At 51.3% G+C, this 17,857-nt stretch overlaps 1 pseudogene; it reads right to left on the bottom strand.

Annotated features, from left to right (window-relative positions):
* Positions 1 to 17,522, bottom strand: part of LOC109732181 (uncharacterized) — a 151,283-nt pseudogene extending 133,761 nt beyond the window's left edge.
* Between the last annotated feature and the right edge of the window lie 335 nt (positions 17,523 to 17,857).

Raw genomic sequence — 17,857 nt, 5'->3', positions numbered from 1 at the left:
TAAAATATGATATGCATATGATGACCTATGTATAACATTCCAAATTGAAAATTTGGGATGTTACAAACCTACCCCCCTTAAGGTGAATCTCGTCCTCGAGATTCGGGTTGGCTAGAAAATAGGTGTGGGTGGTCTTTGAGTAGATCTTCCTCTCGTTCCCAGGTGGCTTCATCGTCGGTATGGTGGCTCCACTAAACTTTGCAAAACTTGATAACCTTGCTTCGTGTGACTCGGCTGGCAAACTCGAGAATCTTGACTGGTTTCTCCTCATATGTCAGATCACTATCCAACTGATTTGCTTCCAGGGGCACTGTATCTCTCAGAGGGATATCGGCCATCTCAGCATGGCACTTCTTCAACTGGGAAACGTGAAACACATCATGAACTCCTGACAATCCTTCGGGTAACTCCAACTTGTAGGCTACTTCTCCCATACGTTCCAAAACTCGGTATGGTCCTACAAATCTCGGGGCTAACTTTCCCTTAACTCCAAGGCGTTTAACACCTCGCAGAGGTGACACACGAAGATATGCTTTGTCACCGATTTCGTAGACTACCTCCTTGCATTTTGAATTTGCATAACTCTTCTGCCTGGACTGAGCTACCTTCAGTCTATCGCGAATCAACTTGACCTCCTCTTCAGACTCTTTAATCAAATCTGGTCCAAACAACTGACGGTCTCCAACTTCATCCCACATCAACGGTGTTCTGCACCTCCTTCCATACAAAGCTTCGGAAGGTGCCATCTTCAAACTAGCTTGGTAACTGTTGTTGTATGAGAACTCTGCGTAGGGCAAGTTATCTTCCCAACTAGATCCATAATCTAGCGCACTAGCTCTCAACATGTCCTCTAGAATCTGATTGACTCTCTCGGTCTGTCCATCTGTCTGCGGATGAAAGGTTGTACTGAACTCTAGCCTAGTTCCCAAAGTCTGGTGCAGGTGGTGCCAAAACTTTGAAGTAAACTGTGTTCCTCTATCTGATACGATGGTCCTCGGAACTCCATGCAGACATACGATCCTGGTCATATATATCTTGGCCAACTTTGCACCCGTATAGGTGTTTTCACTGGGATAAAGTGAGCCACTTTGGTCAAACGGTCAACTACAACCCAGATAGAATCATATCCCGATCGGGTCCTGGGTAATCCGGTGATAAAATCCATGCCAAGCTTATCCCACTTCCATTCGGGTATCGGCATAGGCTGCAGTAGTCCCGCTGGCTTCTGATGTTCCGCCTTCACTCTCTGACATACATCACATACGGCTACATACTCGGCAATATCCTTCTTCATTCCTATCCACCAGAAACGCTCCTTCAAATCCAAATACATCTTGGTGTTTCCGGGGTGTATCGAGTATGGCGAGTCATGAGCTTCCTGAAGTATCAACTTCCTGATCTCGGCATTATTGGGCACATAAACACGGTCCTCAAACCACAAGGTGTCGTGCTCATCCTCACGTAAACCTTTGGCCTTTCCTTTACTCATCTTCTCCTTTATCTCGGCAATTTCCTTGTCATCCTTTTGTGCTTCTCGAATCTTTCCCAATAACATTGACTGAATTTCCAATGCCGCAACAAAACCTCGAGGAACTATCTCCAAACGAAGCTCCCTGAGATCTTCGGCTAACTCCTTTGGTAAGCCTCCGCTTATGAGGGTATTGGCATAACTCTTCCGGCTCAAAGCGTCTGCTACGACATTGGCCTTGCCTGGATGATAATGCAACTTCATATCATAATCTTTTATAAGCTCCAACCATCTCCTTTGCCTGAGATTTAGCTCCTTCTGCGTGAAAATGTACTTCAAACTCTTATGATCCGTGTACACATCACAACGGTTTCCAATAAGAAAATGTCTCCAAGTCTTGAGCGCATGCACTACAGCTGCTAACTCCAAATCATGTGTGGCATAATTCAACTCATGCGGTCGAAGCTGTCGTGAGGCATATGAAACAACTCTTCTGTCTTGCATAAGTACACCTCCAAGTCCTAAGCGAGAAGCGTCGCAATACACTTGGAAATCCTTGCGTATATCTGGCAGAATCAGCATTGGGTTGTAACCAAACGTTTCTTCAGCTCCTGAAAACTTGCCTCACATTCATCTGTCCATTTGAACTTGGTGTACTTCTTCAACAACTCCATCATAGGCTTCGCAATCTTAGAAAAATTCTCAATGAATCTCCGATAATATCCCGCGAGTCTAAGAAAACTGCAGATCTCTCCTACTGAGGTGGGTGCCAACCACTCAGTGACTGACTGAACCTTGGTAGGGTCTACTGCTATACCTTCTCCTGATAAAACATGTCCAAGAAATCCAACTTCCTTCAACCAAAGCTCACATTTGCTGAACTTGGCATATAACTGATGTTCCCTGAGCTTCTCGAGAACTAAACGTAAATGCTCCTTGTGTTCCTCTTCATTCTTCGAGTATACAAAAATATCATCAATGAACACCACAACAAACTTATCCAAGAACTCCATGAACACCTTATTCATCATACTCATGAAATAGGCAGGGGCATTAGTCAATCCAAATGACATAACCGTATACTCGTATAGCCCGTACCTTGTGGTGAAAGTTGTCTTAGGTATATCCTGTTCTCGAATCTTCAGCTGGTGGTATCCTGATTGCAGATCGATCTTGGAGAATACTTTAGCTCCTTGCAGCTGGTCAAACAAATCTTTGATCATCGGTAGTGGGTACTTGTTCTTGATCGTCACTTCATTCAGTGCTCGATAATCAACAACCATTCTTAATGATCCATCCTTCTTCTCAACCAAGTGCACTGGGTCTCCCCATGGTGACGAACTTCGTCGAATGTAACCTTTCTCCAATAACTCCTTAATCTGCTTCTTAATCTCCTCCAGATCATTTGCGGGCATCCGGTATGGTCTCTTCGATATCGGTCCGGTGCCTGGCAATAGCTCTATCAAAAACTCAATGTCTCGATCCGGCGGCATTCCAGGTAGTTCCTGTGGAAATACATCCGGGTAATCCTTGTTGGGGAACGTAGTAATTTCAAAAAAAATCCTAAGCACACGCAAGATCATGGTGATGCATAGCAACGAGAGGGGAGAGTGTCGTCTACGTACCCTTGTAGATCGTAAGCAGAAGCGTTATGACAACGCGGTTGATGTAGTTGTACGTCTTCACGATCGATCGATCCTAGCACCGAAGTTACGGCACCTCCGCGGACTGCACACGTTCAGCTCGGTGACGTCCCACGAACTCACGATCCAGAAGAGCTTCGAGGGAGAGTTCCATTAGCACGACGGCGTGGTGACGGTGTTGATGATGTTGCCGGCGCAGGGCTTCGCCTAAGCACCGCTACGATATGACCGAGGTGGATTATGGTGGAGGGGGCACCGCACTCGGCTAAGAGAGATCAATGATCAACTTGTGTGTCTTGGGGTGCCCCCTGCCCCCGTATATAAACGATCTAGGGGGGAGGCGGCCGGCCAGGAGGAGGGCGCGCCAAGGGGGGAGTCCTACTCCCACTGGGAGTAGGACTCCTCCTTTCCTAGTAGGAGTAGGAGAAGGGGAAAGGCGGAGAGAGAGGGGAAGGAAAGGGGGCGCCGCCCCCCCCCCTCCTTGTCCAATTCGGACTAGAGGGGGAGGGGGCACGCGGCCTGCCCTGGCCACCCCTCCTCTTCTCCACTAAGGCCCAATAGGCCCATTACGCTCCCGGGGGGTTCCGGTAACCCCCCCGGTACTCCGGTATATGTCCGAAACCTCCCAAAACACTTCCAGTGTCCGAACATAGTCGTCCAATATATCGATCTTTACGTCTCGACCATTTCGAGACTCCTCGTCATGTCCATGATCATATCCGGGACTCCGAACTACCTTCGGTACATCAAAACACAAAAACTCATAATTCCGATCGTCACAGAACTTTAAGCGTGCGGACCCTACGGGTTCGAGAACTATGTAGACATGACCGAGACACGCCTCCGGTCAATAACCAATAGCGGAACCTGGATGGTCATAGTGGTTCCTACATATTCTACGAAGATCTTTATCGATCAAACCGCATAACAACATACGTTGTTCCCTTTGTCATCGGTATGTTACTTGCCCGAGATTCGATCGTCGGTATCTCAATACCTAGCTCAATCTCATTACTGTAAGTCTCTTTACTCATTCTGTAATGCATCATCCCGCAACTAACTCATTAGTCAAATTGCTTGCAAGGATTATAGTGATGTGCATTACCGAGAGGGCCCAGAGATACCTCTCCGACAATCGGAGTGACAAATCCTAATCTCGATCTATGCCAACTCAACAAGTACCATCGGAGACACCTTTAGAGCACCTTTATAATCACCCAGTTACGTTGTGACGTTTGGTAGCACACAAAGTGTTCCTTCGGTATTCGGGAGTTGCATAATCTCATAGTCATAGGAACATGTATAAGTCATGGAGAAAGCAATAGCAGTAAACTAAACAATCAAGTGCTAAGCTAACGGAATGGGTTAAGTCAATCACATCATTCTCCTAATGATGTGACCCCAATAATCAAATGACAACTCATGTCCATGGCTAGGAAACACAACCATCTTTGATCAACGAGCTAGTCAAGTAGAGGCACACTAGTGACACTATGTTTGTCTATGTATTCACACATGTATTATGTTTCCGGTTAATACAATTCTAGCATGAATAATAAACATTTATCATGATATGAGGAAATAAATAATAACTTTATTATTGCCTCTAGGGCATATTTCCTTCAGTCTCCCACTTGCACTAGAGTCAATAATCTAGATTACACAGTAATGATTCTAACACCCATGGAGTCTTGGTGCTAATCATGTTTTGCTCGTGGAAGAGGCTTAGTCAACGGGTCTGCAACATTCAGATCCATATGTATCTTGCAAATCTCTATATCTCCCTCCTGGACTTTTTCCTGGATGGAATTGAAGCGTCTCTTGATGTGCTTGGTTCTCTTGTGAAATCTGGATTCCTTTGCCAAGGCAATTGCACCAGTATTGTCACAAAAGATTTTCATTGGACCCGATGCACTAGGTATGACACCTAGATCGGATATGAACTCCTTCATCCAGACTCCTTCATTTGCTGCTTCCGAAGCAGCTATGTACTCCGCTTCACACGTAGATCCCGCCACTACGCTTTGTTTAGAACTGCACCAACTGACAGCTCCACCGTTCAATATAAACACGTATCCGGTTTGCGATTTTGAATCGTCCGGATCAGTGTCAAAGCTTGCATCGACGTAACCATTTACGACGAGCTCTTTGTCACCTCCTTAGTCCTTTTTAGGTATTTCCGGATGTTCTTGACCGCTGTCTAGTGATCCACTCCTGGATTACTTTGGTACCTCCCTGCTAAGCTAATAGCAAGGCACACATCAGGTCTGGTACACAGCATTGCATAGATGATAGAGCCTATGGCTGAAGCATAGGGAACAATTTTCATTTTCTCTCTATCTTCTGTAGTGGTCGGGCATTGAGTCTGACTCAACTTCACACCTTGTAACATAGGCAAGAACCCTTTCTTTGCTTGATCCATTGTGAACTTTTTCAAAACTTTGTCAAGGTATGTGCTTTGTGAAAGTCCAATTAAGCGTCTTGATCTATCTCTATAGATCTTGATGCCCAATATGTATGTAGCTTCACCAAGGTCTTTCATTGAAAAACTCTTATTCCAGTATCCTTTTATGCTATCCAGAAATTCTATATCATTTCCAATCAGCAATATGTCATCCACATATAATATTAGAAATGCTACAGAGCTCCCACTCACTTTCTTGTAAATACAGGCTTCTCCAAATGTCTACATAAAACCATATGCTTTGATCACACTATCAAAACGTTTATTCCAACTCCGAGAGGCTTGCACCAGTCCATAAATGGATTGCTGGAGCTTGCACACTTTGTTAGTTCCCTTTGGATCGACAAAACCTTCTGGTTGCATCATATACAACTCTTCTTCCAGAAATCAATTCAGGAATGCAGTTTTTACATCCATTTGCCAAATTTCATAATCATAAAATGCGGCAATTGCTAACATGATTCAAATAGACTTAAGCATCGCTACGGGTGAGAGAGTCTCATCGTAGTCAACCCCTTGAACTTGTCGAAAACCTTTCACAACAAGTCGAGCTTTGTAGACAGTAACATTACCGTCAGCGTCAGTCTTCTTCTTGAAGATCCATTTATTCTCTATGGCTTGCCGATCATCGGGCAAGTCAACCAAAGTCCACACTTTGTTCCCATACATGGATCCCATCTCAGATTTCATGGCCTCAAGCCATTTTCCGGAATCTGGGCTCATCATTGCTTCTTCATAGTTCGTAGGTTCGCCTTGGTCAAGTAACATGACCTCCAGAATAGGATTACCGTACCACTCTGGTGCGGATCTTACTCTGGTTGACCTACGAGGTTCGGTAGTAACTTGATCTGAAGTTTCATGATCAACATCATTAGCTTCCTCACTAATTGGTGTAGGTGTCACATGAACCGGTTTCTATGATGAACTACTTTCCAATAAGGGAGCAGGTACAGTTACCTCATCAAGTTCTACTTTCCTTCCACTCACTTCTTTCAAGAGAAACTCCTCTAGAAAAAGGATCCATTTTTAGCAACAAATGTTTTGCCTTCGGATCTGTGATAGAAGGTATACCCAACAGTCTCCTTAGGGTATATTATGAAAACACATTTCTCCAATTTGGGTTCGAGCTTATCAGGTTGAAGTTTTTTCACATAAGCATCGCAGCCCCAAACTTTAAGAAATGACAACTCTGGTTTCTTGCCAAACCACAGTTCATAAGGTGTCGTCTCAACGGATTTTGATGCTGCCCTATTTAACGTGAATGCAGTCGTATCTAAAGCATAACCCCAAAACGATAGCGGTTAATCAGTAAGAGACATCATAGATCGCACCATATCTAGTAATGCACGATTACGATGTTCAAACACACCATTATGCTGTGTTGTTCTGGGTGGCGTGAGTTGCAAAACTATTCCGCATTGTTTCAAATGAAGACCAAACTCGTAGCTCAAATATTCTCCTCCACGATCAGATTGTAGAAACTTTATTTTCTTGTTATGATGATTTTTCACTTCACTCTGAAATTCTTTGAACTTTTGAAATGTTCCAGACTTATGTTTCATTAAGTAGATATACCCATATCTGCTCAAATCATCTATGAAGGTTAGAAAATAACGATACCCGCCACGAGCCTCAATATTCATCGGACCACATACATCAGTATGTATGATCTCCAACAAATCTGTCGCTCGCTCCATTGTTCCGGAGAACGGCGTTTTAGTCATCTTGCCCATGAGGCATGGTTCGCAAGTACCAAGTGATTCATAACCAAGTGATTCCAAAAGTCCATCAGTATGGAGTTTCTTCATGCGCTTTATACCAATATGACCTAAACGGCAGTGCCACAAATAAGTTGCACTATCATTATCAACTCTGCATCTTTTGGCTTCAATATTATGAATATGTGTATCACTAATATCGAGATTTAATATAAATATACCACTCTTCAAGGGTGCATGACCATAAAAGATATTACTCATATAAATAGAACAACCATTATTCTCTGATTTAAATGAATAACCGTCTAGCATCAAACAAGATCCAGATATAATGTTCATGCTCAACGCTGGCACCAAATAACAATTATTCAGGTCTAAAACTAATCCCGAAGGTAGATGTAGAGGTAGCGTGCCGACTGCGATCACATCAACTTTAGAACCATTTCCCACGCGCATCGTCACCTCGTCCTTACCCAATTTTCGCTTAATCCGCAGTCCGTGTTTCGAGTTGCAATTATTAGCAACACAACCAGTATCAAATACCCAGGTGCTTCTGCGAGCATTAGTAAGGTACACATCAATAACATGTATATCACATATACCTTTGTTCACCTTGCCATCCTTCTTATCTGCCAAATACTTGGGGCAGTTCTGCTTCAAGTGACCAGTCTGTTTGCAGTAGAAGCACTCAGTCTCAGGCTTAGGTCCAGACTTGGGTTTCTTCTCCTAAGCATCAACTTGTTTGTCGTTCTTCTTGAAGTTCCCCATATTCTTCCCTTTACCCTTTTTCTTCAAACTGGTGGTCTTGTTGACCATCAACACTTGATGCTCCTTCTTGATTTCTACCTCCGCAGCTTTTAGCATCGCGAAGAGCTCGGGAATTGTCTTATCCATCCCTTGCATATTATAGTTCATCACAAAGCTCTTGTAGCTTGGTGGCAGTGATTGAAGAATTCTGTCAATGACAGTATCATCCGGAAGATTAACTCCCAGTTGAATCAAGTGATTATTACACCCAGACATTTTGAGTATATGTTCACTGACAGAACTATTCTCCTCCATCTTACAGTTGTAGAACTTATTGGAGACTTCATATCTCTCAATCCGGGCATTTGCTTAAAATATTAAATTCAACTCCTGGAACATCTCATATGCTCCATGACGTTCAAAACGTCGTTGAAGTCCAGGTTCTAAGCCGTAAAGCATGGCACACTAAACTATCGAGTAGACATCAGCTTTGCTCTGCCAGACGTTCTTAACGTCGTCAGTTGCATCTGCAGCAGGCCTAGCACCCAGCGGTGCTTCCAGGACGTAATTCTTTTGTGCAGCAATGAGGACAATCCTCAAGTTACGGACCCAGTCCGTGTAATTGCTACCATCATCTTTCAACTTTGCTTTCTCAAGGAACGCATTAAAATTCAATGGAACAACAACACGGGCCATCTATCTACAAAAACATAGACAAGCAAAATATTATCAGGTACTAAGTTCATGATAAATTAAAGTTCAATTAATCATATTACTTAAGAACTCCCACTTACATAGACATCCCTCTAATCGTCTAAGTTATCATGTGATCCATCTCAACTAAACCATGTCCGATCATCACGTGAGATGGAGTAGTTTTCAATGGTGAACATCACTATGTTGATCATATCTACTATATGATTCATGCTCGACCTTTCGGTCTTAGTGTTTCGAGGCCATATCTACATATGCTAGGCTCGTCAAGTTTAACCCGAGTATTCTGCGTGTGCAAAACTGGCTTACACCCGTTGTATGTGAACGTAGAGCTTATCACACCCGATCATCACGTGGTGTCTCAGCACGACGAACTTTCGCAACGGTGCATACTCAGGGAGAACACTTATACCTTGAAATCTAGTGAGAGATCATCTTATAATGCTACCGTCAAACAAAGCAGAATAAGATGCATAAAATATAAACATCACATGCAATCAATATAAGTGATATGATATGGCCATCATCATCTTGTGACTTTGATCTCCATCTCCAAAGCACCGTCATGATCACCATCGTCACCGGCGCGACACCTTGATCTCCATCGTAGCATCGTTGTCATCTCGCCAACTATTGTTTCTACGACTATCGCTACCGCTTAGTGATAAAGTAAAAACAATTACAGGGCGATTGCATTGCATACAATAAAGCGACAACCATATGGCTCCTGCCAGTTGCCGATAACTCTGTTACAAAACATGATCATCTCATACAATAAATTTAGCGTCATGTCTTGACCATATCACATCACAGCATGCCCTGCAAAAACAAGTTAGACGTCCTCTACTTTGTTGTTGCAAGTTTTACGTGGCTGCTACGGGCTGAGCAAGAACCGTTCTTACCTACGCATCAAAACCACAACGATTTTTCGTCAAGTGTGTTGTTTTAACCTTCAACAAGGACCGGGCGTAGTCACACTCGATTCAACTAAAGTTGGAGAAACATACACCCACTAGCCACCTGTGTGCAAAGCACGTCGGTAGAACCAGTCTCGCGTAAGTGTACGCGTAATGTCGGTCTGAGCCGCTTCATCCAACAATACCGCCGAACCAAAGTATGACATGCTGGTAAGCAGTATGACTTGTATCGCCCACAACTCACTTGTGTTCTACTCGTGCATATAACATCTACGCATAAACCTGGCTCGGATGCCACTGTTGGGGAACGTAGTAATTTCAAAAAAATTCCTACGCACACGCAAGATCATGGTGATGCATAGCAACGAGAGGGGAGAGTGTCGTCTACGTACCCTCGTAGACCATAAGCGGAAGCGTTATGAAAACGCGGTTGATGTAGTCGTACGTCTTCACGATCGACCGATCCCAGCACCGAAGTTACGGCACCTCCGCGGACTGCACACGTTCAGCTCAGTGACGTCCCACGAACTCACGATCCAGTAGAGCTTCGAGGGAGAGTTCTGTCAGCACGACGGCGTGATGACGGTGTTGATGATGTTGCCGACGCAGGGCTTCGCCTAAGCACCGGTACAATATGACCGAGGTGGATTATGGTGGAAGGGGGCACCGCACACGGCTAAGAGAGATCAATGATCAACTTGTGTGCCTTGGGGTGCCCCCTGCCCCCGTATATAAAGGAGCTAGGGGGAGGCGGCCGGCCAGGAGGAGGGCGCGCCAAGGGGGGAGTCCTACTCCCACCGGGAGTAGGACTCCTCCTTTCCTAGTAGGAGTAGGAGAAGGGGGAAGGAGGAGAGAGACGGGAAGGAAAGGGGAGCGCCGCCCCCCCTCCTTGTCCAATTCAGACTAGAGGGGGAGGGGGGCGCGGCCTGCCCTGGCCGCCCCTCCTCTTCTCCACTAAGGCCCAATAGGCCCATTACACTCCCCGGGGGTTCTGGTAACCCCTCGGTACTCCGGTATATGTCTGAAACCTCCCGAAACACTTCCGACGTCCGAACTGTCGGCGTTCTGGGAACGGGGGTCCCCAGACTTGCCTGCCTGCGGCCCATTGCGTGGCTATGCTAGCAGGCCTGTACGGCCCATCTTCATCAATGAGACATTCAAGACCCTCGCGAGGGGCCAAGCCTCGCGGGGCGGACGACGCAAGACCTCCTCAGGAGCGGCCTCACCAGGCTGCCTCGCGAGGAGCAGAGAAATCAAGGCACGGCAAACCTCGCGAGGCTCTCGTGACGTGAGCCATGACGATCAAGATCAGGCGGGCGCCAGCGCACGTAGTGTCCTATTTTCCTCTTTGGTGCTAAGGAGGCAAGCGCAGGCGCAGAGTACCGAGGCATCAAGCAAAGGTTTCCTTATCGGTGCAATGAGACCAAGACCAGCGGGACGGCAAGACGGAGGTCACCATGGAGCCCAAGACGGAGTCAACACCAGAGCCTTTCGCAGGCGAAGACCGCTTTTGTCAGGATAAGCTGTACTAGTTTTCCCCTTTCAAATTGGCCGTTGTTGGCTCCCTTCCCGCTCAATATTTGGGGAGAGGACCAGGGCCTATATAAGTAGAGCTAGCCACCACCGTTGAGGACCACGGATTGAGAGGCATCTCACCCACACAAGTTCGTCAAGCACAAGAACACCTCGACCTCAGGAGGCTGTTCTTCCCTTTGTACTGTTCACCGTCAGCCCAAGAGGCAATCCACCACCACCACACTGGAGTAGGGTATTACACCAAAACGGTGGCCCGAACCAGTATAAATCTTGTGTCTTTTGTGTTGCGAGTTCGTCCGCGAGATCTTAGCAAGCTAGGGCGTGGATCGGTAGGGAGGAAATCTTCGCGCGCACCCCAGTGTTCGAACCTTGAGGGTTTTGCCAGAACCCGTGATCCGACATTTGGCGCGCCAGGTAGGGGTGCGCCATAGCTCCTCTCCGCCAATCTACGCTCCGTCGCCACCGCACTTCGCCCTCATGGCAGGCGCCCCGCTACCGACTCCAACGGTCGGCGCTGACGACGGGACCAGGGGCTCCGAGCCCTGGCCCCCGCCCTGCGGCAGGTGCGATGGCCGCCCAAGTTCAAGCCGGAGACGCCACCGCGCTACGACGGCGCGGCGGACCCGTCGGCTTTCCTGGTGGCATACGAGGAGGCCGTCCTCAAGGCCGGGGGCGACGACAAGGTCATGGCCAACTGGCTCCCCATGGCCCTCGCCAGCGAGCCATGCGCCTGGCTGCTCAACCTCCCTGGATCGACGGTGGCATCCTGGGAGGAGCTCCGCGACCTCTTCACTGCGCGCTACGCGGCACCGGCGCACCACGCGGTCGCGACCCTGCTTGGCGGCTCTCAAGCACCACCTTCGGATCTCCACATCAAGTTGTTCCTCCGCCAGATTGGTGGTGCTTCCAAGCGCTCGGGGGCTCCACCGGGCTGGGCTGCGCATGAGGCCGACCTCACCTTCAGCTCAGAGGACCACCCCGTCACCCACCACCGGCTCGGGCATGCTTCCGATGCTCTGCACGCCCACCATCTGCAATGTGGCCATCACCAAGACCCTCATCAACGGCGGCGCCGGCCTCAACTTGCTCTCCGTGGAGGCCTTCAGCCTTCTTCACGTGCCGCTCGAGCGGCTCAGCATCAGCAAGCCTTTCTCAGGAGTCGGTGGCGGCACCGCCCACTCCCTGGGGCAGATCCGCCTCCCCGTCACCTTCGGCATGCGCGACAACTACCGCACTGAGCTGGTTGACTTCGACATCGCCCGCATTGGCCTCCCGTACAACGCCATTCTCGGGTACCCAGCTCTGACCCAGTTCATGGCGGCGACTCATCCGGCCTGCAACCTCATGAAGATGCCTGGAAGCAAAGGCGTCCTCACTGTCAAGGGGGACACCAAGGAGGCCCTGGCGGCGCTCAAGCTCGCCCTCAAGACCGCTGCGGCAGCGCAGCCTATTGACACGGGCACCTCCGAGCCCAAGGGAGCCGCACCAACCAAGAAGAAGCAGTTGTTCACACAAGACAAGGCGGAAACCAAGCAGGTGCCAGTCAACGAGGACGAGTCCTCAGGAGCCACCTTTACCATAGGCGCCGGCCTCGACCCAAGCCAAGAGGAAGCATTGGTGAAGTTCTTGCGTGCAAACAAGGATATATTCGCATGGGAGCCCAATCAGCTGGTGGGAGTCCCGAGAGAGGTGATTCGGCATCATTTAAGGGTATGCCCCAATGTGCGCCCTATGAAGCAGCGGGCGAGACGGCAGTCCACGGAGAAGCGGGCCTTCATCGTCCAAGAGACCCGCAAGTTGGAGGCGGCGGGTGCCATTCGCGAGGTTCGGTACCCTGAATGGCTGGCGAACCCCGTCGTAGTGCCGAAGAAAGGCGGGAAGGAGCGAATGTGCATTGACTTCACCAACCTCAACAAGGCCTGCCCCCAAGATCAGTTCCCGCTCCCACGCATCGATCAGATCGTCGACTCCACCGCCGAGTGTGACCTGCTATGCTTCCTGGATGCGTTCTCCGGGTATCACCAGATCAAGATGGCGGTAGAAGATGTAGAGAAGACAGCCGTCCTGACCCCGTGTGGGGTGTACTGCTACACCTGCATGCCCTTCGGACTGCGCAACGCTGGTGCAACCTTTCAGCGGCTGATGCACATCACCTTGGGGCGGCAGCTCGGGAGAAACACGGAGGCCTACGTCGACGACATTGTGGTGAAGTCTCGGGAGGCGAGAACCTTGATCCAAGATCTGGAGGAGACTTTCGTGAGCCTACGCCAGGTGAACTTGCGGCTTAACCCAAGCTAGGAGAGCGTGCCCTACCCTTCTTCAAGCTGATGAAGAAGAAGGGCCCATTCGAGTGGACCCAGGAGGCCGACCGAGCTTTTCAAGACCTCAAGAGATACCTGACCAGCCCTCCGGTGATGGTGGCGCCACGACCCCTCGAGCCCCTAGTACTCTACCTTGTCGCTACCCCGTACTCTGCCAGCGCAGTGCTGGTGGCGGTTTGGGAGGAGAACAAAGCCAAGGGCGCGCTGCACCGAGCTACAGCTGAAGCGATGCAAGATCAGGAAGGCACCGCGATAGCCTTAGCAGCGTCAACAGAAGACCAAGCTCGGCAGGACGACGTCACCGAGATTCGCGCAAGCGATCAGGCATCAGGAGTCCCACCACCTCAGGAAACGTCCCAACTTCCACAAGACATGAGCCTCAATAGCGTGCCAGCCCTCGTCGAACACCCGGTGTATTTTGTCAGCACAATGTTGCGGGACGCAAGGGCGCGATATCCCATGCTTCAGAAGCTCCTGCTCGCGCTCTTGGTGGCCTCGCGCAAGCTACGGCACTACTTCCAGGGCCACCCCATCAAGGTCGTCTCAGCCTACCCATTGGAGAGGGTGCTCAGGAGCCCCAACTCTGCTGGAAGGGTCGCTGAGTGGAACATCGAGCTGCAAGCATTCCAGTTGGAGTTCAGCACTACCAGGGTCATCAAGGGAGCCGCGCTAGCTGATTTTGTGCCAGAATGGACGGACGCCCCGACACTTGAAGTAGGCGAAGACCGGTCCACCTCACCAGGAAGCGAGGCGCCAGACGGTTGGGTCATGTATTTCGATGGTGCCTTCGCACATCAGGGCGCAGGGGCTGGAGCGGTACTCATCTCGCCCACTTAGGACAAGCTCTACTACGCTATGCAGCTCTGCTTTCAGCAGGGCGAGAAGGTCTCCAAGAACATCGCAGAATATGAAGGCCTCATAGCCGGCTTGAAGGCCGCCGCAGCTCTGGGGGTGAAGCGCCTCACCGTTAGGGGCGACTCACAGCTCCTCGTCAACTTCTCCAACAAAGTGTACGAGCCAAAGGACAAGCACATGGAGGCATACCTCACGGAAGTGCGTAAGATGGAAAAGTAGTTCCTGGGCCTGGAGTTGCAGCATGTGCCCCGTGGCACCAACAAGGAAGCCGACGACATCGCCAGGAGAGCGTCCAAGAGGCAGCCCCAAGAGCCCGGCGTCTTCGAGGAGCGGCTCTTCAAGCGGTCAGCAACGCCACCACTTTCAAGCACAGCCCAGCCTCGGGAGGAGCTCCCACAGCCGCCTGCCACAGGAGCCCCAGCCTGCGGCCCGACCTCAGGAGCTCGCCTGCTCTTGGCGCTCGAGCCCCAGGAGGGATGCTGGACCAAGGAATTCAAGGAATATATGATGCAAGGGGCACTGCCGGAGAAGGAGGAGGACGCAGAGCGCGTGGCCCGGCAAGCCACGGCGTACAGCATCCAGGACAGTGAGTTGTATAGGAAGCGGCCAAATGGCGTTTCTCTGCACTGCATTTCTAGGGACCAGGGGAAGGAGTTGCTAATTGACATACACGGCGGGGACTGCGGGCACCACTCGTCATCACGGGCCCTCGTCGGTAAAGTATTCCGCAGTGGGTTCTACTGGCCCACCGCGCTCAACGACGCAGCTGAGCTGGTGAAGTCCTGCGAAGCCTGCCAGTTCCACGCCAAGCAGATCCATCAGCCGGCTCAAGGCCTCCAGACCATCCCACTCACGTGGTCGTTCGCGGTCTGGGGGCTGGACATCTTGGGCCCGTTCCCTCGAGCGCCTGGGGGCTACCGCTACCTCTACGTCGCCATCGACAAGTTCACCAAGTGGGCGGAAGTGGAAGCCGTCCGCACCATCCCAGCTGGCTCTGCTGTCAAGTTCATCAAGGGCCTCGTGAGCTGCTTCAAGGTTCCCAACCGCATCATCACAGATAATGGCTCGCAATTCACTAGTAACCTCTTCAAAACCTACTGTGCTAACCTTGGAACGCAGATTTGCTACGCTTCGGTGGCACACCCCAGGAGCAATGGTCAGGCCGAACGCGCCAACGCAGAGGTCCTGAGGGGCCTCAAGACCAGGACCTTCAAGAAGAAGCTCAAGGCCTGCGGCAGGGGCTGGCACGACGAGCTCCAGTCCGTGATGTGGTCCATCCGCACCACCGCCACCAAGCCAACGGGCGTGACCCCATTCTTCCTTGTCTTCGAAGCCAAAGCGGTCCTTCCTCACGAGGTCAAGCATCGCTCCGCACGGGTCCTGGCGTTTGATGAAACGCAGCAGGACGCCACGCGGGGGATGGACCTTGTGCTGGGGGAGGAACGTCGTCGCGAAGCTGCACTGAGGGCGGCAAGGTACCAGCAGGCGCTGCGGCGATATTACTGCCGCAACATCCGCTTCAGGACGCTCGAGGCAGGTGACCTCGTCCTGAGGCAGGTCCTCTCCAGGGAAGGGCTGCACAAGCTCTCACCTATGTGGGAGGGCCCGTTCAGGGTCGTCCATGTCTCCAGGCCTGGCGCCGCGCGCCTGGAGACGCAGGACGGGGTACCCATCCTGAACGCCTGGAACATCCAGCACCTCCGGAAGTTCTACCCATGAAGCAAGGCCCAGTGCCTGTGAAGAAGGCCCGGTGCCTGTGAAGAATCGCCGCCCGTGACACTCTCACGTAATAATGAGTGGGGCTGTACACGCCCCGGAGTCTCAGGAGTGCCGCCCTCGGGCCTCGGGGGCTCCCTCCCACGCCTAGTGGCAGCATTTAGCTCCACGTTGGTGAGAAGACTTGAAAACTAGACTAGGTGCCGGACGCGGCTTTTCATTTGCTTTCCGTAGTTGGCTCGCCTTCTCTTAATTGAAGTTTGCTTCTGGTGATCCTTGCTGATTCGGTTCCTTCGCCTTTTGCCGCCTTTTCCGACTCTGGTTCGCTTGTGTTCTCTCTCTCGCATACCTCGCGAGGGGGGCTAGGCAGGTGCCCTCGCAAGCGTTTTTCCTTCTCTCTGCCTTCTCGCGAGCCACCCTCGTTCGAGCCTGCAAGCTGGCGCATCTATCCTAATCCGTGCCCCTCGGGTACCGTGATATGAAGCGCCGGGTCAAGGCTTGGGTGAATGACAAATCTCCTAGCAAGCTTCCTAACAAATTTTTTGCAGTTCCTGAGTAATCACAGACCACTAGGTCAAGATGGGCATGAGAAAACAAATGCCTCGTAAAGAGGAGGCCACCCTAAACGCACGAAGCTAAGTTATTTCTGCACAAAATAACAACATAGCACGGAAACAACAAGCGTAGCATAATGATTAAGAAGTCATGGTTCGATACACGCCCCTCCGGGCCCATACTGGTTTCATTTTGATGCAGGAAGGAAAAGAGGAACAAAACAAAAGCGGTGCTCGCCCCTGCAGCAACCCCCGGGGGCAGGCCCTTGGTGACGTCCCGGGATTAGTCAGACCCCCTCCTCGCACTTCACGGATGCGCGGCAACGAGACGACCCGCTACCACCTTCGAAGCGGGCGCGGCGGCGTGGCGGCTGGTCGTAGTCGCCACTGCTAGAACTGTCGCCGAGAGAGGAGCCACCGTAGCCGGACGAGGCGCGGCTGGCAGGTTCGCCCTCCTCCTCGTCCCGACCATCGCCAAGGCCGAGCACCTCCTCGTCGTCGTTCACTTCGGGGCAGCATCCGGCGCGGCGACCGTCTTCCCCGAACACCCTCACGTAGAGGGTCGCGTCGCCGTCAAACTTGAAGTGGAGGGTGCACCGCCTACCCAGGCCGCACGCGCGGGCGAACGTCTGCCAACCACGGGCCAGAGCTATGTTGCCCACGACGGAGACCTCGACCGCGACCCAAGAAGCCCGGCTGCAGCAACCGTCTGCCTGCAGCCAGAGCCCACCTGGACCGGTGGCGGCCAGCTCATCGGCAAAGAAGCGGGGAAGCTGGAGCCAGCTGCCGGCCGGATCCTCCGACCAGACAACGAACTCCGGCAGCACATCTGACGCGTGGAACCACGGCCGGGGAGGCCGCGCAACCATGGCGCGTCTCCTTTCATCGACGGGGCTGCCGCGACCGGAGCGACTCCTGCCACGCGCAGCGGTGCCACCCCGGGGGCCGGGGGCTACGGCGGGGGTCGCGGCATGCTTGCGGGGACGGCCACGTCCACGCTTGGGCGCCGGGGAGCCGGGCCCCTCCCGAGGGGCCTTGCCCTTCTCCGCGGCGGAGAACCTCTTCGACGGCGCCATTGCTGCTAGCAGAGGAGCAAGGAGGAGGAAGCAGGCGAACCGCGAAGAGATGGGCGACGGGGGCTCTGCCCCCCTCCCCATTTATAGCGGAAGAAGACCAACCGGCGCCTCCCACGATCACAGGTAAT

The sequence above is a fragment of the Aegilops tauschii genome, chromosome 7, assembly GCF_002575655.3.
Source record: "Aegilops tauschii subsp. strangulata cultivar AL8/78 chromosome 7, Aet v6.0, whole genome shotgun sequence".
Taxonomy (NCBI): domain Eukaryota; kingdom Viridiplantae; phylum Streptophyta; class Magnoliopsida; order Poales; family Poaceae; genus Aegilops; species Aegilops tauschii.
This window is presented reverse-complemented; position numbering and strand designations above follow the sequence as displayed.